Source organism: Pteropus alecto, unplaced genomic scaffold (assembly GCF_000325575.1).
Source record: "Pteropus alecto unplaced genomic scaffold, ASM32557v1 scaffold72, whole genome shotgun sequence".
Taxonomy (NCBI): Eukaryota; Metazoa; Chordata; class Mammalia; order Chiroptera; family Pteropodidae; genus Pteropus; species Pteropus alecto.
Window position 1 is genome coordinate 13,382,812 of NW_006436811.1, and position 25,429 is coordinate 13,408,240.

Sequence of the window (25,429 nt, forward strand, 5' to 3'; positions counted from 1 at the left end):
GACCCAAAGGTGATAGTTCTGTCATAAGCACCACTGAACATGAGCACTATCTGTTGGCACAGTATCCAACACAGCATTATCTTTGTCCAAAGGTCTCATTTTACAGAAAAGGAGGTATGAGAGTGAGATCATAGAAATTGATTTTCTTGTATTTCTATGCCAATGACAAAGAGTCAACCACCTCGAACTGGCATCAAGCAGACTCAAAGGTGATAGTTCTGTCATAAGCACCACTGAACATGAGCACTATCTGTTGGCACAGTATCCAACACAGCATTATCTTTGTCCAAAGGTCTCATTTTACAGAAAAGGAGGTATGAGAGTGAGATCATAGAAATTGATTTTCTTGTATTTCTATGCCAATGACAAAGAGTCAACCACCTCGATATAAAGTAAATCACATTTTTGAAGGCGGAGCTAAGGAACTCTGCACTATGATGGCATCGCCCTCTGGGATGCAGCATATAAAGCTGCATATACTTCATATGCATATGAACTTTCCCCAAAGCAAAGTTCAACAAAGCACTAATGGAGGCTGGTAAATAAATACACCATCTCGGTTGGGATAACTGCAAGCTGTGATATGAGTTCTATATTGTTTTCCAGAAAAAATTCCAGAAGGATTAACAATCAAGTCACACTAATTTATCATCAACTTGATATTTTCAAAAAGTTATCATTTTTTTTGGTTTATAGTCTTTCTCTTTTCCCTTCTCTCACTGTTAAGGGCTTATATTTCTATGATAGTATAATACTTTAATAACTTTTGTTTTAATTTAAGCTTTCACTTAAGACTATAAACAAGAGGATGATGGTTTTGCATACTGGGCTAAGGATCTTAATTTGAAATATGATATCAATATGAACCATTAGAAATATTGTACAAACCAAATAACGTGATTACAGTATACAGGATCCTGAATCTTATCTGATATGGATGATACAGGTGTAAAGTCTGACGGTACATGGTTAATACACAAAGAAATGAATTTTGCCTCTGGTTAGTCTTCGATATCAGTCACATGACCTATAAAATGTTTTGTAAAATTGAATAATTTTAGAAAATATGTAAAATGATAATAAAATTTTATGACACATGAATTATATAATTTGCCTAAAAAATGAATTAATCTATTAGAAAATGAGAATCTCATCTATCTTAATTCTATTTTAACTTGAAATAATAAAAATTCATACTCAAATATTATATCAACTTTATAAAATAGTCTTTGGGTTATCAGATTTTAATTTAATCCTTAGTTCTTTAATATTAGCTGGTATAAGAACATAAGCAAAAATAAAGAATTTATTTTTGTATTTACAAAACAAAAATACTGTTTTATAAAGAATTTAAATCTTGTGAGATTATTTAAATATTTTAAAACATTATAGTACAGTTTTTGAGAGGAAGATGATGGACAAGGTAAAAGCAAGGTTCGTCTCCTCCCACGTCCACAATGAAATTACAACCAATTTATAAAATAATCAATGTGGAGAATCACTTCAAGTCTAGCTGATAATATAAAGTGCATCTGATAATATAATGAAGAAGCCACATCAAAGCCAGTAGGAGGGACAAGATCATGAATTGGGCTGGACCCACACCCATGGGTGGTGGAGGATCAAAGCTGCAGAGGTTCCCCTCAAGGAGAGGGGTATCCTGGCCTCATTTGGGGGCTCCCCAGGCCAGGGAAGAGGAGTTCCCCAAAACTGTAAAAACCAGAGGGCATCTGGCCTGCTGAATGAGACAGGAGACTGGAACTCTAGATGCCCCTTTGAAGGGTCCACGCACAAGCTCTCTGACCTGTGGACACTTAGCCAGGACGCCAGTGGTGGGTCAGAGGCTCACGCAAGATTTATACCGGGAAAGACTGCATAACCTGGCACTAGAATGAGGGCTGGACTGGCAGCCACCATTATGCCTTACTTAGTCTGCCCCCGCCCTATTGGGCAATTTACAGACCATGCCCATTTGACTATGCTGACCCCTTCCACAGGGCCATTAAGAAGTGCTGGTCAGAGGGGATCAGCCTGCTCCACCCTACCCACAAATTGTCCCAGGCGGCCCATTGACAGTCAATCTCCACAGCCCCACCTCTTCCCTGGGTCTCTCAGTCTACACAGACTACAAAGACAAACTTTGGCTAGGACAGGTCCAGCACTGCACAGAAATCAGTGGGAGGCAGACCTTTCCTGCCTGCAAGAATCACAATATCATGTGAGGGGACCTAAGGGGTCTGTGGGACTGCCCCAGATGGCAGCTGGTCTCACTGAGATTTGTGACTACAGTGGGAACTCCCAGGCACAGAAGTTGCAGCAAAACTGAGGATGTATTGGCTTTATGGCTTTTGTCACCCTGAGATCTTGCTTCCCCAAGCCACAATGTGTCTGTAGCCTATTGACAGGTAGCCTCCAGTGCCCTGTTTGGCTCTGGGGTTTTGCATTCTGTGTAGGCAAGAGAACTTGGCTAGCGCAGTGAGTGCATTTCTGGGGAAAATAGTTGTGGGCAGACCACTGCTGCCTGTAAGAGCTGCAATATCTCTTAGAGGGATAGCAGGGGTCTGTGAGAACACTCCAGACAGCAACTTGTCTCCCTGTGATCTGTGACTACTGTAGGAATGTGCAGACACAGAAACTGCAGAAAACTGAGGCTATTGCCCTGACAATCCTTGACTCCCTGAGACCCTGCCCCATCCAATATACAAAGTGCCCATGGCACGTTGATAGGCAGCTGCCTCTGCTCTAGGGTGGCATATTCTGCACAGTCAGCAAATCTCAGCCAGTGAAATGAGCAAAGTTCAAGGAATACAGTGACAGGAAGATCGCTGCTGCCAGCATGAGGTACAGTATCGCTTGGGCAGATCCCAGGGGTTTTGTGGGGCTATCACAGATGACAGTGGGTCGCATGGTGATATCTGACTTTGGTGGGAGCCCGCAGTCCCGGAGCTGGCAGCAAATCTGGTGCTGTGTAGGTCTGATGGCCCTGTGCTTCACTGAGACGATTCCATACCTAATCCACAAATTACCTGTGGCAAGCCTGCTTCCAGGCAACCCAGTCTCATCCTATGCTTTCCTTAGGTCACAAAGTCAACAGCAAACAGCACTCAGTTTGTGCAGCCCACGTGAAACCCATTTAACCAGGAGAAGCACTCTGTGGCGGGCCACAAACTCGTACCCACGAGCTTTCGTAATTATTATACAGATCTTAGGTGTTTGCAGGCCTGAGGTGGGCAGCGGCTGACCTTGCTATGATTGGAAATTTGTACTGGGAGCCACAGAGACAGCATTGGCATGTAAACTGACACTGCAGTGGCAGGGGAAAATTTACTCAGCAGATCCAGGAGACTCCAGGGGTCCCTGCACCACCCAACATGCATATCACCCAGAGACTCTTCCAGTGTCAGAGACTTACAGGCAACTGACAGGCAGTGTCATATCTAGAGGAGCACTGGTCCCTCTGCTAAATTGCCCTAGGTCAGAGGCGGGGGATAATTGGACAGTTGCCTACAGAGTTGTCTTATCCACTTACCTATAGATCCAGCAGAGGCAACAACCATCTATGGATCTCTCTATAGCTCCCACGAGGTAGCCCTGAGCAATCAAAGGCAGCAGGTAACCTTGGCCTACTTGGAAGCCCTCCCAAGGGGCCACAAAACCAATGCATCTGGAGGCTGGCACTAAATACATTCCTAGAAACATATAATCTCTCAAGACTGAGTTGAGAAGAAACAGAAAATCTGAACCAACCAATTACCACCAATGAAATAGAATCAGTAATAAAAAACCTCCCCCAAAACAAAAGTCTTGGACCATATGGCTTCATAGGCACATTTTACCGAGCATTTAAAGAAAAATTAACACATATACTTCTAAAACTATTCCTAAAAATTCAGGAAGAGGGAAGTTTCCTTAACTCCTTTTATGAGGCCACCATTACCTTGATTCCAAAACCAGACAAAGACATTACAAAAAAAATAAAACTATAGGCTGATATCTCTTATGAACATTGATGTAAAAATCCTCAACAAAATATTAGCAAACTGAATTCAGCAATACTTTAAATACATATCATACATCATGATCAAGTTGGATTTATTCCTGGGATGCAAGGTTGGTACGATATCTGTAAATCAATTAATATGATACACTATATTAACAAATTGAAAGATAAAAACTTTATGATCATTTCAATAGATGCGTAAAAAGCGATCAATGAAATCCAGCATCTATTTATTATAAAAACTCTCAGCAAAGTAGCAATAGAGGGAACATACCTCAACGTAATAAAGGCCATATTCTACAAACCTATGGCTAATATCATACTCAATGGGGAAAAGCTAAAAGTATTTCCCTTAAGATCAGGAACAAGACAAGGATGGCCACTTTCACCACTCCTTTTCAACACTGTATTAGAAGTCTTAGCCACAGCAATAAGACAAAAACGAGAAATAAAGAGTATCTGAATTGGAAAGGAAGAAGTAAAACTCTCATAGTTTGCTGATGACCTGATATTATATAGAGAGAACTCTAAAGATTCCACCCAAAAACTGTTAGAACTGATCAATGAATTCAGTGAAGTAGCAGGATACAAAATTAATATTTAGAAGTCAGTGGAATTTTATACACCAATGACAAACTTTTGGAAGGAGACTTTAAGAAAACAATCCCATTTACAATTGCATCAAAAACAATAAAATACCTGAGAATCAAATTAACCAAGGAGATAAAAGACCTGGTCTCAGAAAATCATATGTCATTGAAAAAGAAAGTAAAGAAGATACAAATAAATGGAAGCATATACTGTGCTCATGGGTAGAAAGAATCATCATTAAAATGGCCATACTACCCAAAGCAATCTATAGATTCAATGCAATCCCTATCAAAATACCAAGGACATTTTTCTAGAACAAATAATCCTAAAATTTATATAGAACCATAAAAGTCCCTGGATAGCCACGGCAATCTTGAGAAAGAAGAATAAAGTTGCAGATATTACACTACCTGATATAAAATTGTACTACAAGGGTACATGAATCAAAACAGCATTGCACTGGCATAAAAACAGATATATTGATCAATGAACAGAATAGAGAGCCCAAAGATAAATCCATGCTTATACACTCACTTTTAATATATAACAAAGGAGGCAAAAATACACAATGGGGTAAAGACAATCTCTTCAATAAATGGTGTTGGGAAAATTGGACAGACACATGCAAAAAAAAAAAGAAACTGGACCACCTTCTTACACCATATACAAGAATAGACTCAAACTGAATTAAAGATTTAAATGTAAGACCCAAAACATAAAATTTCTAGAAGAAAACATAGACAATAAACTCTCCGATATTACTAACAGTCATTTCTTTTTGGATATATCTCCTTGGGCAAGGGAAACAAACAAACAACAAAAAAATGGGACTTCATCAAACTAAAAAGGTTTTGTACAGCAAAACAAAAAGACAACTGACTGATTAGGAGAAGATATTTGCTTGTGATACATCTGGTAAGAGATTAATATCCAAAATATATAAAGAACTCATACAACTCAATAACAAAAACAAAAATCCAATTCAAAAATGGGCAGAAGACCTGAACAGATATTTTTCCAAAAAAGTACAGTTGTCCTATAGACATATGAAAAGATGCTCAAGGTTACTAATCATCAGAAATGTAAGGGATCATTTTATAAACTATATAAATGTCCAACCAATGTAATGAATACTTGGAAATAATAAAATAATACTAAAAAATAATTTAAAAATTAAATTAAATGAAACCACAAAGAGCTATCACCTCACACCTGTCAGAATAGCCATCATCAATAAATCAAAGAACAAGTGTTAGCAAGGTTATGGAGAAAAGGGAACCCTCATACACTGTTGATGGGATTGCAAATTGGTACAACTACTATGGAAAACAGTATGGAGGTTCTTTAAAATATTAAAAATGGATATATCTTTTGACCCAGCAATTGTACTTCTAGGTATTTAGCCAAAGAAAACCAAAACAATAATTCGTAAAGATCTATGCACCCCAATATTCATGGCAGCGCAATTTACAATAGCCAAGAAATGGAAGGAACCTAAATGTACTGAGCCATTAAAAAATGAAATCTTAACATTTGCAATGACATGGATGGACTTCTAGAGGTTATTATGCTGAATGAAATAAGTCAGACAGAGAAAGATAAATAACATATGATTTCACTTGTACATGGAATCTAAGGAATAAAAAGAACAAACTAATTAAAAACAGACTCACAAATAGACAAACAGACAATCTGGGGACAGCCAGAGGGAAGGAGGATTGAGGGGTTGGTTGGGAGAATGAGGTGAACGGTTAAAGAAGTACAAAGTAGTAGTTGATAGCTATACATGGGGATGGGGAGCATGGCATAGGGAACGCAGTTAGCATTAATGTAATGGCTAGGAGGAGAGCCAAAAGAGAGAAAGAGCAATTAGTGGGATCATTTTATAACCTATATAAATATCTAAACAATGTACTGTATACTTGAAATTAATAAAATTACATTAAAAATAAAAATAAATAAATAAAAAATAATAGTACATTTAACCATATTATAATATATTGGATTATCTTTATTAAACATATATTCCACTTTACATAAAAGTTAATAAATAGGCATTAGTGCATATTTAATTTAAGAACACAAAGTAATATATATATATACTCATAATTACATATGTACTTTTTCTGCCCATTTTCAGAAAGGTTGTATATACAGAATAAATCAAACTCCATCAAGCGAAAAAATCGAAATAGATATTGACAAAGAATATGGAGCAAAGAAATAAGAACTGAAAACTCAAAGTGGAGATATATACTTAGATAAAAAATACATAGTGTAATCATATATATTTTATATTAGTACCAACAAAAAATTAGTAGACTTTTTCCAGCATTATAGCACTTTCATAAAGATAGCGTTAAGAAAATGATAGTAAATTAAAAAAAAAATAGAAAAATCTGTTACAAAAGTAATCATGCAGATCACTTGCAAAGCTATGAGGAATTTCAGCAATTATATTTCCACAAGCATTATTGATTTAATCATGAAATTTATAATTATAAATATGTTGACAATGATCATAATTCATATTTAAAGAAGCAGATATATCCCTATCTTGGGAGATAATTCACAGAAAAATTGCTATGATTCTTCCAAAAAGAATTATATTTCCATATTGGAAAGTTAAATGTATTCTCTAGCTAGCAAATACTAAGCTCTATTTCCTTCATGCCACCCCATGCTGCAAATTAATTTTTTCTTAAGTTCCAATATTCTCAATAAATGATTGTACACAGACCCTGTCAAATAAAGAGACTATTTCAGCAAATGTAATAATCTGAAAATCTCTTTCAAATATCCGAGGTTCTTTCCATATTTTTATTAGCAGTGTCGTTAAAAGGGAGACCGAAGATAGCTAAAATCCAACAATAAACTTCTATAAATTTATTGAGATGAAAGTTAAAACAAAATGACAATTTTTAAGCGAAGAATTATATGTATAATAATCTCTGGATGCTTTTCCTTACAAGGAGAAACTGTCAGAGTGAGAGGTCCAGCTACACTTTCCACGAGACTACATAAAACAGAAAGGGTCTCAGTCAGTGAGAATGTATGATAAAACAGAGAAAGAGGGAAAATAAATTATCATCATAGTCTTGTGGCAGAAATTTGGATGGGGAGGGGTGTGTGTGTGTGTATGTGTGTGTGTGTGTGTGTGTGTTTTAGTAGATACTATAAGTGGAAAAAATTGAGCATAGGTCAATCTAAAAAAAATTACTGGTTACCATCATGCGCTAGACAGCTAAACTAATCATCGTTCAAGGATTCCGGAGTCTGATGGCTTTGTTTTGTTTTCTTTGTTTTAAATGTTACACAGAGACCCAGGCATTAAGATTCTAATTTTTATGCAAACTAGAATTTGGGGTCATGGTCTAGGATTTGTGACATGGGTAGACACATAGTTGCTATCCAATATCTATTCTGTTCTTCATTCTTACTAATGAAAATCTAGTATTGTTTTTATTTGGCAGGGCATGTGTTTGAATTTAAATAAAACACAACTAAATTTCCTAGACTCTAGGTCTCACTGTTTTGCCAGTGAGAAATCAGTAAAAATCCATTAACTGTTTCAAGGTGCTTTGTTTTCCTCACATAGTATTCACTTTCATACTCTTATTATATGAAAAACAGATATAGGTGATAGATATAGATATAGGTGATAGATATAGATATAGAGACAGATATAGGTGATAGATATAGATATAGAGACAGATAGATATATAGACAGATGATAGATAGATGATAGATGATAGATAGATAGATAGATAGATAGATAGATAGATAGATAGATAAATCTATATCACATATCTCTAGATTGTGAGGCAACTGAAGATGAAGATCTATATTAAAGACAGGTGAGATAGATAGCCAGAAGGAAGGAAGGATAGATGGATGGATGGATAGATGGATGGAGGGATGGAGGGATGGAGGGATGGATGGATGGATGGACGGATGGATGGATGGATGGATGGATGGAAGGAAGGAAGGAAAGAAGGAAGGGAGGGAGGGAGAGAGGGAGGGAGGGAGGGAGGGAAGGAGGAAGGAAGGAAGGAAAGGAAAGGAAAATCAAGGGAGGAAGGAAATGAAAAAAGAAGAGACGCAAGGAAGAAAGAAAGGAGCAGGCTAATATAGTAATAACATTATGCTACAGATTTTAAAACTAACAATGGATTGCTGATTATATCATCTAAATGAGCTATATTGGGTTAAGTCATTGCAGTTCCATTTGTTGTATGCAATTCCTAAATGATACAAAACATTTGTTCTACTAAGCAATCATCATGCTAGTGGTGAGCCATGAATATGATCAACAAAACTATTCAACAAAACTATTCACTATGAACATATGTAAGAATTTCGGACAGGTGTCATGGACCATTAAAATTTTCTACAAAGCAAATAACATGATTACAGTATACAGGATCCCGAATCTAGGCATTTTGGATATATTTTTTAGCTCAGACACATTTGGAGAACATCTGTTGTTAGGGACTGGATGTAATTAAAAGATGATTTATATGATGATATAAATAAATCTTAGATATCTTTAAGTGTAGTTGTCACTTGGCAATTTGTTTTTATAATATTCTTAGGAACTCAATTTGTTTCTAAAAATAGAAGGAGGTTGGTAATAAATATTTTTCAAAATGTTTAAACCTCCTACAAAAATATCCAAGACAATATTATCTAAAGTGGCTACTCTAGATCTTTTAACATAAAGTAGTATTTAGAAGCTGTATTAAAGGTTAATCGCTATGGAAGATTGAGAAGTTTACTAAAAAAATCCATTGGACTTGAAAACAAATTTTGAATATGTTTTGAAAACAAGATATTTCAAAACAAGAATTTTGAAAACAATATATTGAAATTATATATACATACATACACACACACACACATTAATGTATCTGTGTATGTGTGTGTGTGTGTGTGTGTGCTATTGGAAGCAAGTGTAAATTTGTCAGATTTTGTAAGCAACTAACCAAAGGCTAAGCCTGTTTTAAAAGATCTGAAATGCTTGGCTTGCAAAAAATTAATACATTTGATATTGGAACATTATTTTCTACCTTCAGTTAAGTAAATGGAAGATCTGATATACATTTCTGTATGAAAACAACTAGCTAGATTTGTAATTTCTCCCATTATATAATTAACCATACTCCCAAATATCCATGCATTATATATGTATTTATTTGCAAATGTCTTGTTCACAACACAATATATAAACTTCTATGTAAGTGCTGGCTACTCAGGACTGCAAGTTATCTCATACTTGTATATTTGCAGACTAATATCACATATTGATCATAACATCTGTTTCAATGTAATGTTTACCTCACTAGAAAGAACAGATAGGAATGTTATAGCTTTCCATGTTAAATTAACTAAATTATATCTCCATGAGAGAGGAAAATATTCTCTCTCTCTGTCTCTCTCTCTTATTTATCTATTTTTTTCTCAGGTGTATATGTTTAGACAGGAAAAGAATGAAAGGACAGAAGTTACAGTGATCATCTACTAGGGTTCAGAAGAGTGAGACTTGTGGAATCAAAAATGTTTGAACACAGACATTGAAGGACTGTGATTAAGATTTGCTGAGAATCTTGAATAGGTTTCAAAATGATTCTTCATATTCTTGATTGTACTTAATTTTATTAGGATTTAATAAAAAAAATAATTGAGATGAAAGTTGCTCTCAGAGAATGAGTCCAAGTATATACTTGATCACAGTAGATGAAAACCAAGAAAACCACCATGGAGAAAAGAGAGAAAGAATAGGTATCTGGAGTAAATGAAATATTTTGGTTAGAGTTATAGATATTGAAAGAAGAATTTAAGAAACTTTAGGTGTGAAAAACTGTAAATGTTCTGTATACCCCTTTATGAAAAATACAGAGAATGTGGTGGCTTATGAATACTATATATTATAATCAGTTTGGTATGCCAGTGGTGCTAATAGCTTGACTAGACCATCTAATATGCTTTTTCCTACAAGGAGCTCTCAGGAGTTTTAAAAGCTTCTGACTCTCATAAGGCAAGTAATATTATATATCATATTATACCTTTAATTTTTTCAACAACTTTATTTAAGTATAATCTACATACCATAAAATTCACCTATTTTAAAGGGTATAATTCAGAAAATTTTAGTAAACCTATACAATTGGGTGACCATTACCACAATCCAGTCTTAGAACACTGCCATCACTGCACAAAATTTCTAAATGTCCATTTGCAGTCAACATTCTTGTTCATTCCCTGACCCAAGAAATCTCTGACCTCCTTTTCTGTCTCTATAGTCTTACTTTTTCTAGATCTTTTAACATAAACACTTTCATATAATAATAGTCTAGGGATCACCCATCTTGCTGCAAATATTAGTCATTCATTTCTTTTCATTGTTAAATAGAATTTCTTTGTATATGCATATAACATTTTTAAAAATCTATTCACCATTTGATGGATGTTTACTTTGTTTAGGGTTTTGGGCTATCATTAATAACACAGCTTTGGACACTCACGTACAAATCTTTGTGTGAATGTATGTTTTTATTTCTCTTAGGTAGACTCTTACTATTGAATTTTGGGGTTTAGCTTTTTAAGAAACTGCAAGTCTTTTTCCTATGGTGGCTTGCCATTTTATTTTTTCACTAAGATATAGTAAGATACCAGGTTTTCCATGTCTCGCCAACACTCAATATTTTCATTCTTTTTTAATATAAACATTCTAGTGGGTGTGTAGTATAATGCCATTGTGATTTTATTTACATCGTAATAAAATGAATGATACTGATTATCTTTTAGTTTGTTTATTTACCATATGTACATCATTTTTGGTAAAGCATCTATTCAAAAGTTTGCTTATTTTGAATTGTTTTTTCGAATTGCAGATTTATTTTTTATATCTGGGATACGAGTCGTTTATCAGAGATTGATTTGCAAATATTATCTTCAAGTCTCCGAGAAGTCTTAACATTCTTAATGTTGCCTTTCAAAGAGAAAAAGTTTTCCTTTTGTTCCATTTTACCAATATTTTAATGGACAGTGTTTTATATCTAAGAAATATTTGCTAACCCATGAACACAAATCTTGTTTTATTCTTGTTTTATTATTTTAAATCTTACATTTAGGAATATTATCTATTTCAACTTTTGTGTATAATGTGATATTATGCACTTTTTTCCTTCATCAAAATTTTCTCTTAACAATACCTATTGGATATCTTTGTAAGTAAAAGGAACAGGAATAGCTCTAAATCATAATTTTTTAAAATAAATTTACACAATATTCCACAGTGTGGATGTAAAATAATTTAGTGAACTATTGTGCTATTTGAAGATTTTTACCTTTAGGTTTTGTCTCTATTAACAATACTAAGAATGAAAATTTTTTACCCTCCTATGGTATAAGACGAATTTCCAGAAGCAAAGATAAGGCCAGCTTTTGTTATTTTTAGGGAAGATTGTACTCTTTTACTTCTCCATTCTTCTATGAAATAATTCCTCTCAGTCATCAGTGTTATTCTCATTACTTTTTGTCAGGCTAATATGTAAATGTTTATCTTATTTGACTATTGTTTGCTTTTCCTTGATACTGATGAGTAGAAAAATCTTATCATCTTGAAATATTTTGAAAAAAGTAAGAAACGAGTTAAAATTTTTAATAATTCACTTAATTTTTCTCTCCTATTCCTAATTTTACTCTTTCTTGTGATATTAATGAGGTAGGGTCTAAATTATGTAATAGAATAAGTAAGTTAAACATATTTCTGACTCATCAGAATGTCAAACTGAGAACTTGACCCAGTGGGCTTACTAAATTAATTCAGAAATTTCGGTGATATTAGCCATAATATATTTAAAAATAAAGTCAACATATTTTAATATTTTTATTCAAAATTTTGGGTGGTCTGCTTATTAGGTCATTCAACTTAATTGTGCAGCATTTTAAAATATTTTTCTACATTGTGAATTATTTTAAAATATTTTTCTACACTATACCCTAATATAAGAAGAAAATGATGTAAACTTAGAGAATTTTTTAGAAAAATTGTAGTAATTAAGGAAACCAGGAATTTTTCAAAAAATTATATACAAGTCAAAACTTAATAGAAAATATGTATTAATTTCTAGGTTTGTTCCAAAGAAAACATAAATGCTATCAATAATTAAGCTTACTTTTTGATTTTGGTATCATTTTATTTTGCTGTGAGATAAATATATATACATTTTGGTCTTTTTAAATTTTTTTCTCCTTTGTCAAATAATTCTCTGTACAGTTAAAAAATAAGTGGTTATACCTCATACATTTTTAACTTTGGTGTATGCATTGACCCATTTATTTACCTGAAATGTGTTTATAATGATAAGACGACATTGATAAAGCCTATTAATAATTTTGCATTCAACAAATTATATTCTCTAAGCTATTACAGGAACTGTTTCTTTTTGATAAGTTGAAGTACAATAGGTCAAGGTAAATGAGATATCACTTTGCTTTGACAGTTATTGCTGGTGCACAATTGACCTTACTGGTGATATTTATTTGTATTAAAAAGAGTCAATAAAAGTTGTTGCCACATATTCTTTTACATTCACATGATGTGTTAGATGTAAGATTATAAACTGAAACAAAGTAGAATCTACAGATTACAATTTAGTTTATTTGATCATATAACTTCAGACTCACTTGATAAATGGTCAGTAAATATATTTAAAGGGATTCCAGTTTTACTTGTTTCATTAATTCTTTCAGTTCTCCCAATTAGTGAATACATACACCCAAGAAAGGATCAACCATTGCTCATTTGGTATAAAAATATCAAAAAGCTTTCATTATTTTACTAAAAAACATTTCTATTAAGGTTAATAAGTAACAGAATTCTGTAAAATAAAAAACAATTTACTGATGCAATGATTTTATGTACCTGTAAGAATGAGATAAAATTAAATACACATGCGCACATGCATGCACACACACACATTTACATATCATTTTTACACTTCAAATGTGTTAAAATAACAATTGAGATGTTTTGATGATAAATATCATAGTCAGATTTTACATTACACCATATTTCCTATTTAGCTAGGATCAATATTCTGTAATTAAAGTCAAAGCTTCACATTTCCTAAGATTTTCAGTTAAGAGTGCAGGAAATATAGAAGACAAATGAAAATGACTTTTTTGACCATAATATTTACATTTTACATGACAGAGCCTTAAGGTCATGGCCAAAGCCAAGTCTAAATTCCTAAACAAACAAAAAAACTCTCAAAATAGACACCCATCAAAAATAGTATGATTGACAGAATGAGCTAATTAATGTACTAATGAATTAATGTTGCAAATGTTAATTCAAAATATTTATCATTTCTAAAATTATTATTGTACTAATTAAAGAGTTTATATTAAAATAAATGCTTGAGCTTTATTATAATGTTTTCAGGAAATTCTTGAGAATTTGAAATTAGTAATATATGAGTTAAAATGTCAAGTGATACTTTACTAAAAATGTATACAGTTTAACCAATGGATCACTTCATAATTGAGTCTTTAATTGTAATATTTAACATAGTGTGTAATCTATTTGAATTTACATCCCAATTCTTAGCAATTTGTTTTGCTACAGATTAAATATTATGCAAATTTATTTCATTTTGTTTAATAAAGACATCTTTGTGAATGATTTACTTAGTACTTCCGCATAAAATAAATAGCTTAGAAATATTAATCACAATGAAAGCTGCTAAGTTATAGGCTTAAGAGCAAATATATCATTTATAATCAATGAAAATCAATGAATGATTTACTTTATTCTACTTTTAAATGGCTTCAAAAGAATGTTAATAAAATGATAAGAAATAAATAAAAATATCTACTAAATTTTTAAAATTACCTTACCTTCAAAATCAGCATTTGGGTCTATTAGATTTATTTCTAGGACTCACCCTCAACAATAAACAGCTTCCAAGTATATGAAAACTTCATCTTAAGTATTAGTAGTTTACTTCTTTCTCTTCTCTACAAATAAAATAGGAGGAAATTAGGCTCTAAGAGAATTGTCAATAAACAAAGTTGTATTTTAGGTAACTGCATGTGTGAATCACTGTAAATTGCTCCCACAAAAATTTAGGGATTAATTTCAAATTATGTTTGCAAATACCTGGTTATGTTCTAACTCCCTGTAAAGCCCATTCTAGGTTTGTGTCACAAATCATATTATGCCATCATATCTGTTTACGGCAATCACCACATGATGCCAAGACTTTCATCTCTTATGCCCCAGACTATAACGCTTTTCTCATCCTATTTCTCATCAATCTCAGTTCTTGAAACTGTTTCATAGCACCCACTTTAACACAGTATTCAGCAAAACCACCTGTGACCACAACCTTTTTTCCTGAAAGTTTCTTTTATTCTTGTTCTGATTTGAGCATGACTTAAAAAAAAAAAAAAAGTTTCCTATGCATTCTCATCAATTGGTGGCTAGTTTTTCTTCCATATGTATATCTGTCATAATTATTGGCTATACCAATATTCATGTATATGTTTCTTCCAACACTATTATATCTCTCCTTCCAATATTCTTATATGCCTCCATAATGTATACCATCACTTGTCTCATTATTCCCTAGATCTGGCCATTAAAATAATGAGGACATTTCGATGTGCTTAATTTAAGCACCCCATCCTCCTACCATCAGTATGTTGTAGCTCACTCTCTGTTTTACACTGATTCCTACAGTTTTTCAATTTTTGAAAACCTCCAATCAGTAGAACAACTGTACCCACAATTCCTCTGCAAGCTTGTAGTAGAGTTGCCCTCTTTAGGACTTTCCTTGACAATTCTCAGTCATCTTGCCTCTGAGTCACACATTCCCATATCTTTACCAGTTTTCTCAGGGAAGATTTCTAATAAATCATGTTAAAAATAACCGTATTTTACAGTCTGTTTTGGAATAACTCGATCTAAGCATATATTCTTTATTTTCTAGAAATTGAGCATGAAAAAAATTCATCCACAACATTCCATGCCTTCAAATTGGCACTATTATATAATTCACTCAGAGAAGTGCTTGTCTGTCAAAAAGGTTGTAAAAATCCTGGACATCATTTTCTGTTTTTGATTTTACAATCAAATTCCCCCCTTGAATTTACTGCAGTTATGATTTAAAACAATTATGACACTGAATTTTTCAAGATCAATATGGATGTCATGTTACTTAAGTCAATATCCACTTCTCTAACTCCTTTTAGTTGACCTGTCAGCGGCATTCAATACTGTCAAACCCCAGTGTTCTTGAAATAGTTTTTTCACATTGCTTCTAGGACTTAATACTCACTCTTGATTATGGTCCCAACTCCTAGTTCCATCTGTGTCCTGTTTGCTTAATCACTTTCAATGACCCCAGGCCAAGTCTTCAGTCTTCTCTATCTTCTCCACTTTCTGCTCTATCAACTTTGAATGTTTGCTGCTATAGAGCCTCATGGTTATATTTATAATCTATAAACTGGGCTTTTCTCAGAATCTCAGACTTAAATACCCCAGTGCCAATTTCTGGTTCTTGTCCTACGTGTAAAAAGCTTGGAAGTTGTCACTAACAACAAAAAAGTTATGAAGTATACAATTCTTCTAATATTCATTTGAGAATTGAAATACAAAGCAGAACATTTCCCAAAAGAATGGAAAAAGAGGCAGAGAGCAAAAATTACAGCTTACTAGGAGATAAAAGCCACAGCAGAAGCCCAGTGCTGGACTCAATACTGCTAGGAACACTTAAATTATAATGTATAAGTTTCCAGAGGCTCAGAGTAGACTCGATTGAGAGTTAAAAACTGGTGGTACAGTCTTAAGAGAGGCTCCATACTTTCATGAGTTTTACCTTCTAGAGAACCACCAAGTTCTCATAATAAAGAGTGAAGAAAAATTCCCTTGTATTTCTGGAAGTGAAGGAAGGGAGTAATAATTTTTTTTAAATCCCAGAGCAATCTGTTCTCCTTAACAATAACCTGATCTCAAGGGAAATTATTTTACCAGACTTGGTTTTTATCAGTACTATTTCTACAGGTATCAGTTTTATGGGATTCTGACTGACTTAGAGGAAGGGAAATATTCTACCTAACTCCACGCAGTCTTTAAACTGGAAGAAGAGAAAAACCTGACTATACCCTTCTATAGTCTTGCTGTCTTACCTAAGTGAGGGTGGGAAAGCTGAGAAGTACTTGTAACAATCACAGCTCAGGACACAGGCTTACCAAAGACTGATATTCTTAATCACAGGAATATAGAACATTTCCCTTACACCCAATGTTACTGTATATCAATCAATCCCTTGTAAAATAACAGCTGGTTGTAGCTAAAACAACAACAACAAAAAAACAAAAAACAAAAAACAAACAAAAAAACCCTGCAAGGTTTGGACCCCATTTTAGGAAGGAGTACCTAGGGAAACCTGAAGACAACAGACAATACAAAAAACAAGAACACTAGAAGAAATTTTAGTTACTAATGTCTATTTCTATGCAAACAGTAAATACAACATCTAGCCAGATAAACATAAAACTTCACAATAAAGGCCTATTAATCTCAGAATCATTTGCCAAATACATCATGTCCAGGTTTCAAAAAAAATTTACAAATAATTCTAAAAAATACGACAAATCAAACATACCCTTACTTAACAGTTAGGTCCAAGAAAAGAAGATTTTATTGCACATGTAAGTGTGCACATATGTGCATTTCAATACTCTTACAGGTAATTTTATAGGGACTGATAGACAAAAATCTATTGACTCTGATGGATGAAAAATCTCTTTAATAACAATAGGGATTGATGGAAGACTGTTTTTAATTAAAAAAAAAAATAAACACACTCGTGCACACACACACAGAGGCTAATCTCAGTGCCTGCACAAAAATAGAAATCCTTCTAAATGAAGTTCATCCACCATAGTAAATGCATAATGGATTCAAAGAACAGGACAGTCCTAATCTACTCTACTTTGTATTTTCATGTCATTTTTATTCCACTTTCCATATTTACTTCTTGTTTTATTAAAAACTAGTACATATGAAAATGTGGAACATATTTCTGGGCATTCTACAAATGTACATTTATAGCATTTGAAAATAAAAATTGTTTCAGAAAAGTAGCATGCGTTCATCCATCACTGGATGTTAGAACGGTAATGTGTTCAAATTGTGCCTGATACTGAAAAATACTGCTAATTCTGCTTCCATTTCCATAGAAAATGTGATAAGTAGCTGTATCTGGCATGACTTAGAATTTTTTAAAAAGGAGAATTTCCATAGTAACAGAGTTCTGAGAAATTCAGTTACAGAATTTTTTTAAAAGCAAAATTGAGATAGGTTTGTAAAATGGTATTCTCTTAGCATCATCATATATCATTAGCGAGGAAGAAAGGAAAGCAGTTTTTTTACAAAGAATATTGAATCATTTACTTTTATCATTTTTAATAAATAGATATTTCATAAGAACATGGTTCACATTGATAGCAAGAAACATACAAAAATAAATGTCTGTTAGTCAATCAAAGTTTAGACATAAGTACTCTGTTTTTATCTGCATGGATATATATAAATGATTCAATATTAAACAAAAAATAAAATATTTGACTTTTTCAGTAAATAATAGTTAAAAGGTTTATGTTTATATAATGCAATATATGCAGATTCTGAATATGTAGATTTAAAATAAATAGTGTGCAGCCTGCAATCTAAATTTAATTCATTTCATAAAAAAATCATCTTGATTAGGCTTATATTTGATATGGCTAACAATTAGTTCTGTATATGCTAAATAATTTTTTTTTTACCTATCATAAACTATATTTTAATAATTCTTTGTGAAAAATACATTTAAAAAAACTTTAAAATGCTTTTAAAATTTTTAGGCTCCATGCACATAATAAAATAAACAGGTAGTTTCCCTAAGTAGAATAACTGTATTTAACTCCAAGAAAGATGTAGCAGATACCCAGTAATAAATGATGGATGTGATTTATTGAATGGTGGCTCTCTCAGTAACATCATTTACTTGTTGATTGATTGCTATAATGGAGGCACCTTTGGACCTCTATCAACATACATTGATTCAACATTTAGATAAATTAAAATGTCAAGTTCTCACCATATAGACATAACAAAGAGTTTTGAGAGAAATAGTTTCTGACTGGAGGTCAAAAAATAAATAACTATATAATGACATTAAGCTGTCAGATTTCAGGAGCACAGGAGAGCAAAGTAGAGAATAATAAAATCAGAGAGAGAAAGAGAATCAAGGAATAGACAGCAATAGAAACATTTATAGAGAATCGTTTTTAAACTGAAAGTTGGAATTCAGTCTTCAACAATATATAAGCTAAATTGTCACTATTCACTCATAATTATTTTGATGGCTTATAAACTAGGTCATCCAAGCCAGAATAGAAACCGGACACCTCATTTCTCAGATATCAAAACCAGAGCTAAAAAGGAAATTACTGAAGATCACATAATTAGTTATTGGCAATCATAATTATTTATGTGGTATTTGTTATTTCCTTAATGTTGGTGTAGGCTACATTGTAAGATAAAAATTTTCCATGATTATCTTCACCAATTTTATGTAAAGATGCCTGGTGTAATGGAAAGAAACTAGACTTGACAGTATCATAACCTGAGGTTCAAATTTGAAAAATGTTGTTATTGCATGATCATGCTTACATTGTTTAAATCTTCTATAATCTATGTATTTCACTTGAAAAGAGAATAAGTTATACTGTCTGTAGAGATGTTATATGCATTAAATGTCATCTAACAGTTAATTTCTAACAGATATTAGATTTTTATAATATCGCAATTCCTCCCCTGTTTTGAGATCTCAATAAGGAACTCTCAGAATTTGTTGATTTGTGTTTAACCCGGGCATTCATGTATCTGTGAGGTTTAAAAATCCATATTCTTTTTGTGGTAAGTTATTGTAGGGAATTAGCTATCAGTATTCAAACTTAAAATAGTGTACCAATTTAGCCAAATTTTACATTTATGATTAGGCTACAATGATCATTACTATAAATTTTAAAACCTTGGCTTTTCCAAAGAAGTTAGAATTTCCCCCTCCACTTCAAAAAATTCTATTTTTAAAATGCTAGTTTAATTTAATTTCAAATTAAAAGCATTGAATTTTATATTCAACATAGTTAATTGCCCTTCCTGAACCATATTATTTATTATCTGTGTGACCATGGGCAGATTAATATTATCTCTCTAAACTTCAGTTTCCTCTGTGGTAAAATAAAAAAAGAAAAAATAATAAAAAAGAAAAATAAATCTTATTAGCCATTTCATAGGGTATAGAGAGGAGTGACTAGGAGAGCTAAAATGCCAGTAACAATACCAGTCACAGTACTAAGCTCTTAAAATGAGATATTAGTCATTTAATAAATTAACAGATATATTTGGTTTTAAGAGTAACATTAGTTTACAAGAGCTCTAAAACTCTAAATTTTATCCACTGAACCATTACACACACACACTCACACACACTCCTCCATATACTTTGTGACCATTAGCTGTTTAGAAAAAGAATGACTTGTTTAATGATACTTCAGGCTGATTACTCAAAAACACAGAAACCATTCTAATAGTGATGCAACCATATATTACTTAAGAACAAAACTGACAGGACTGGTTTTATATCAGGAAATTGATCTTCGATCTTAATATATAAATATAGATTCTTGTTACCTAAATAATAATTATATGTGAAAGTTTTAATGAAATATATTGAGAAGTTTGTTATTTATTATTACTTAGTGGAAAAATTTCTACTTCCAAAATGATTTTATAATATTTCAAAAAAGTATTATATTCAGTTATTAAATACATAATATACAGTAAAATTTTAATCTATCGGGAACTTTTGTGTGTTAAACAAGGCAGTCATGATTTCTGATCTCATATAGTTCACAGTTAAAGAAAACAAATAAGAAATTAAAAATAGATTTGGTTAATGTAACGATGGGATACTTACACATTATGGGTATATCTACAGGTGATCCACCTAGACTTTAAGAAAAACCTGTCCAAGGAAGGGATACTCATACATATTAAAACCTGAATGATTATGAGTTAGTCAGATGGAGCAAGTTGAAGAGTAGTCCAGGAAGAGAGAACAGCGTGTCTGAAGTCTAGGATATAAGAAAGAACATGCTACACTAAAACATCTGCTGGAAAATCTGCTATAGGCAGAATGTGTGAGAAGTTAAAGATGAGAGACGACGCAGGAAAGGATTACAGAGTAATTTTGTTAAAAGACTTTTAAATAAATATCTTGAACTCTTTCCTAAATTCAAAAGAAGAAATAGAACAATTCAAAGAAGGGATGTAGCATGATTTGCATCTCTGTCTGGAGAACTTATCATTTGTTTTAAGAAAGGAAAGACCAGTAGAAAGCGAAAGAATTTAAAGGCTGTTGCAGTATTCCAGTGGAATGAAGGTGGTGGACATTACTGATTTTTATTGTGATAAAAAGGATTTACATATTTGAAATATGATTATGAGGTAGAAAGTGTGGTGATTGGTAAATTAATGTATACAGAGAGAGAGAAAGAGAGAGAGAAAGAGAAAGGGAGGGAGGGAGAAAAAGGGGAAGGGAGACTAGGATATATATATAGAGAGAGAGGACACAGATATTCCAAGTATAACAAGAGAGATAATTAAATTGTTTTGGATATGTTAGGCTTCATAGTCTGTGAAACAGACAAAAAATCAGTAGACACATTAAGTCACACACATCAGTAAAACTGTAAGAAAAAAGAAACAGCAAAAGACAGACCCACTGGAAGGTGATATTTGTAATGTGCGTGGGATAAAACCCAAATGCTTAGAAATAGTCAAAAATCTATTAAGAACTATTTTAGAAGGAAGATTGGGCAAGGCCTTATATAGAAGCTCATAGACAGTTTTTGCATTTTAAAAAATAAGTTCTAATTCAGTAGAAGGTAGTTGAGACTTATGAAATTGCTGAAGTTCCAATAAAAGCCAAAAGAATGAACCATGGCAGAAGATAGCTCTTACTATTCACTTAAAATTTGTTTAAATATTCACACCAGACTTTTCTGTAAGATAATGGTATAAATATCATACTCTTGGTAACTGGTACTGGAATTATGCTTATTGTGATATTTAACATTTTTGTTAAAACTACTTTATAATTTAACTTGGAAAAACCTAATACTAAAAGAATCCCAAGCGTAGGCAGAGATATTAGATGACAGAGAGAAGGTAAGAACAAAAACATGATCTAGCAGGTTTACAAGACAGATAGCCACAGACCAGCCTATGTGACGTGATTCATTAACAGTATCACATTAAAAATGACAGTTTAATAATCTCTTTAAATTATTTTCATTAAAAAAATTATTTTGATTAGTGGTCTTTTACAGAAAACTGTAAGAAGATTGAGCTTAGCCTTCAGGTGGTTAAGATGGAATTGAAATGGTTTGGTTGCACACTCATGACCAAAATACAAGTATTATTACTTCAAATTCTTTTTACTCTAGCTCCAAATATCACTGAGATCGCTTTTATGAAAGACATATTTTCTTGTTTCATGTGATTTAATTAATGTACAAACTGAGCCTAGAAAAGTTGAAAAAAGTAAAACTTTTCGGTGATGCTTTTCCATAGTAAAATACATAACAAGCGGAAGGCCAAAGCAGTAAAACAAGGGGTGAGAGGTGGGGAAGGAAGGTCTATTGAAAGATATATGTTCACATGATGAATTCTATTTTCATTTTTATTAGAAATTATTTTATATACTTTTTCAGTAATTTTAATACACTGTATCTGGATAAATAATTAGTCAGGACATATCAATTATTTTAAATATACACATGACTTTTAACCAGAAACCTCACTTTTAGCCTTGTAGCCTTAAGATAAAATCATGAACATTACACAAATTTAGCTTAAGTTCAGTACAATATTGTTTTTAATAGCAAAAATTGCAAACTATCTAATGTTTCGAACAGAGCAATAATTAAATAATTTATGGTCTAACCAATAGAACACCTTGTGGCCATCAAAAAGAATCTGAATAAGAATATGCAATGCCATAGAGAATGTTCATATAATAGTGATACATTTTTTAAAGCATGATATTAAACACTATATACTGTACAAATTTATAAATACTTATGAATGTTAAAATATAAAATATACTTTGAAAGTAACTGTGTCTGATTAGAAACCCATTGGGCTACTGCTGATTCTATTTGATTTGCATTTTCTTATATGTATCACCTTAATGTTTAACAATGATCTTGAGATAAGCAATAGAGGTTTCTTTTTAATTATATTTTATTTAAAATCTTTCCAGTTACATAATATTAAATGTTTAAAAGATATAGAAATGGAGTAAACAAAATAGGCATATACATAGATTCATTAATATATACTCGTTATGTTATTATTTCCTTAATAAAAAGATAATTTTTTAAAGTCAGACTTTTTTTTTTATTTTGAAAACACGATGGCATAATACTCAAATTATATTGAATTGAAACTGATATGTCACGTATATTACTTTACTAGAACATTTCTCTGATTTGGTGAAATGTCAGATTATAACAGATATTTTACAGAAAATTACATGATGGGGTTATTTTTTAATTAGTGTATAAGTTGAGGCTAGAAAAGTTGACACACTTTTTGAAGTTCCAATCAATTTATTCACTCGAGATATTTTTGTGCATATATAGGAGATTGCTATTTGTGTTTACATTTCCATCAGAGAAGGGAGATTGTATTATGGTCATACTAGGTATAAAATATGTTGGGCAAAAGGGCAGTAGGGTGTTTACAATATGTTTGCTCTTTGTGGGGCAACATTTGTTTATGCTGTGCAAATGTAAATACAGGCAAGTTTTCTAATACCACAGAGACCAGAATTGTAAAAATAAATGTTAGCTGCAAATATTTAATCCACATAAGAAAATATCAGAGATTCAATATTTCCTTATTAAGTTTCTGATTTCAGTTGCTTGCCAAAATGTAAGATTGTGTTGTTGAAGTACATGGTAAAGTTCTTTATGAGATTATTTCTAAAACCTTCAAAATTCTAATAAAGTCCAGGATTCTTCATATTGGATGTAAGCATGGCATAACTTTAGTTTTAATACATATATTGGTCATCATAAAAAAAAAAACAACTTTTAATACCCAGAAAGATATTTAGTTAAGAGAATATGAAATACTGCTAAACCGATTGTATTATATTGAATAACATTAATATTATAATATTAATAATAATATTAATAAATTATATACTTTATTTATTAGATTATCTCTTAATACCTTTCTAAACTTTTAGTTTTATATACATTTTTTGTTATTTAAATCTACTAAAATTACATTTAAAATACTGATATTAAATATGTAAAATGATTAAGATTTTTTTTCACATGATAACCTTAAAACAAGTCTCATACACATGCACACACACATACATACACACACACAAAGAGATTAGAATATGTGTAGACTCACAGAGTGATTGCAGACAAATGCCTTAGTGGAAAAAAAAAGTACAATATGCCTAAAAGTAAATTGGGACCTTGTATTATCTCTGAGAATCCAAAGATTACATTAGAGGTAGACATTATATAATACTTAAATGTAATTCAGTTTATAAGCAGCTATGAAACCTACATAGGCCACAAGAAAATTTCCTCCAGTTCAGTACTATATAGCCTCTTTCTTTTTTAGCACCTCACATATGTCATAATCATACACTCATCATATGGCAGATGGGTGGAAAAAGAGAAAAAACTTCTAGCGAAGATGACAAGATTCAGTGTGCTCTCCTTCTAACTTAGGAATAGTGGTTTTTCACTTTTCTTTTCTATTGTTTCTTGTGAATTTATGTTGTCTTGTGTTTATTATCACCTAGTTTAAAAAAAAAGATTATTTTGTAGGTATATCAGTATGAAAATACAGATCGAATATTTTCTTTTCTCTAGCAATCATGATACATATATTAGTTAGGGAGAAACACCAAATAATTCCAAAGTCTTAAAGTAGTAACTCTAATTAACAGTTAGACTTAATTATCAAAGGAAGACAGTGGGCTTTCACAGTGTCTTAATTTTTAAAAGAGAGGTAAAGAGAGGAAAAACAGTTAAGAATTACTATATACATATTGATGCATGGTTTATTCTTTTAATTGCAAATGTTGACACCAGTAGTTTACAGTGTTGTTGAGACCATTAGCCCCAATTATTCTCTTCCAAGAAAATTTAACAAATAGTGTATTTCTATATTTTTATAATGAAAAAAAGAAAATATTAGCATTTCTAATTTTAGTTAATAGTTTAAAAATATCACAGTTATTTGTCCCATATTATCAATAATTCTTGGTTTTTATATTTTTTTAAATATATTAACTAAATAGGAATACGTTTAACAGAAGAAAGTAATGTTATCAGCAGAAGAGGAGTTTTGCCTTTCTAAATGAGAAAAAAAATTAAATTTATGTTTCTATTGTTATTTAACTCTATTTATAAAGATAAATGACAGTATATAAATTGAGGAAGAGAATATTGGGTGGTCTCAATATGTACTATGAAGATGATAATTCATCCATAATTCATATTTAGGAAAATTTTAAATTATAATTATACATAACATTTTTTCACTATAATTTTCTGAAAAAATTTAAGCCTGAAAATTTATAATTATTTTCATTCTAAAGCCAGTCTCTTTAAAGATTGTTTTCTAAAAGTAAACTTTACTTAGGTATCTTTAAATGTAATTTATAAAAATATATA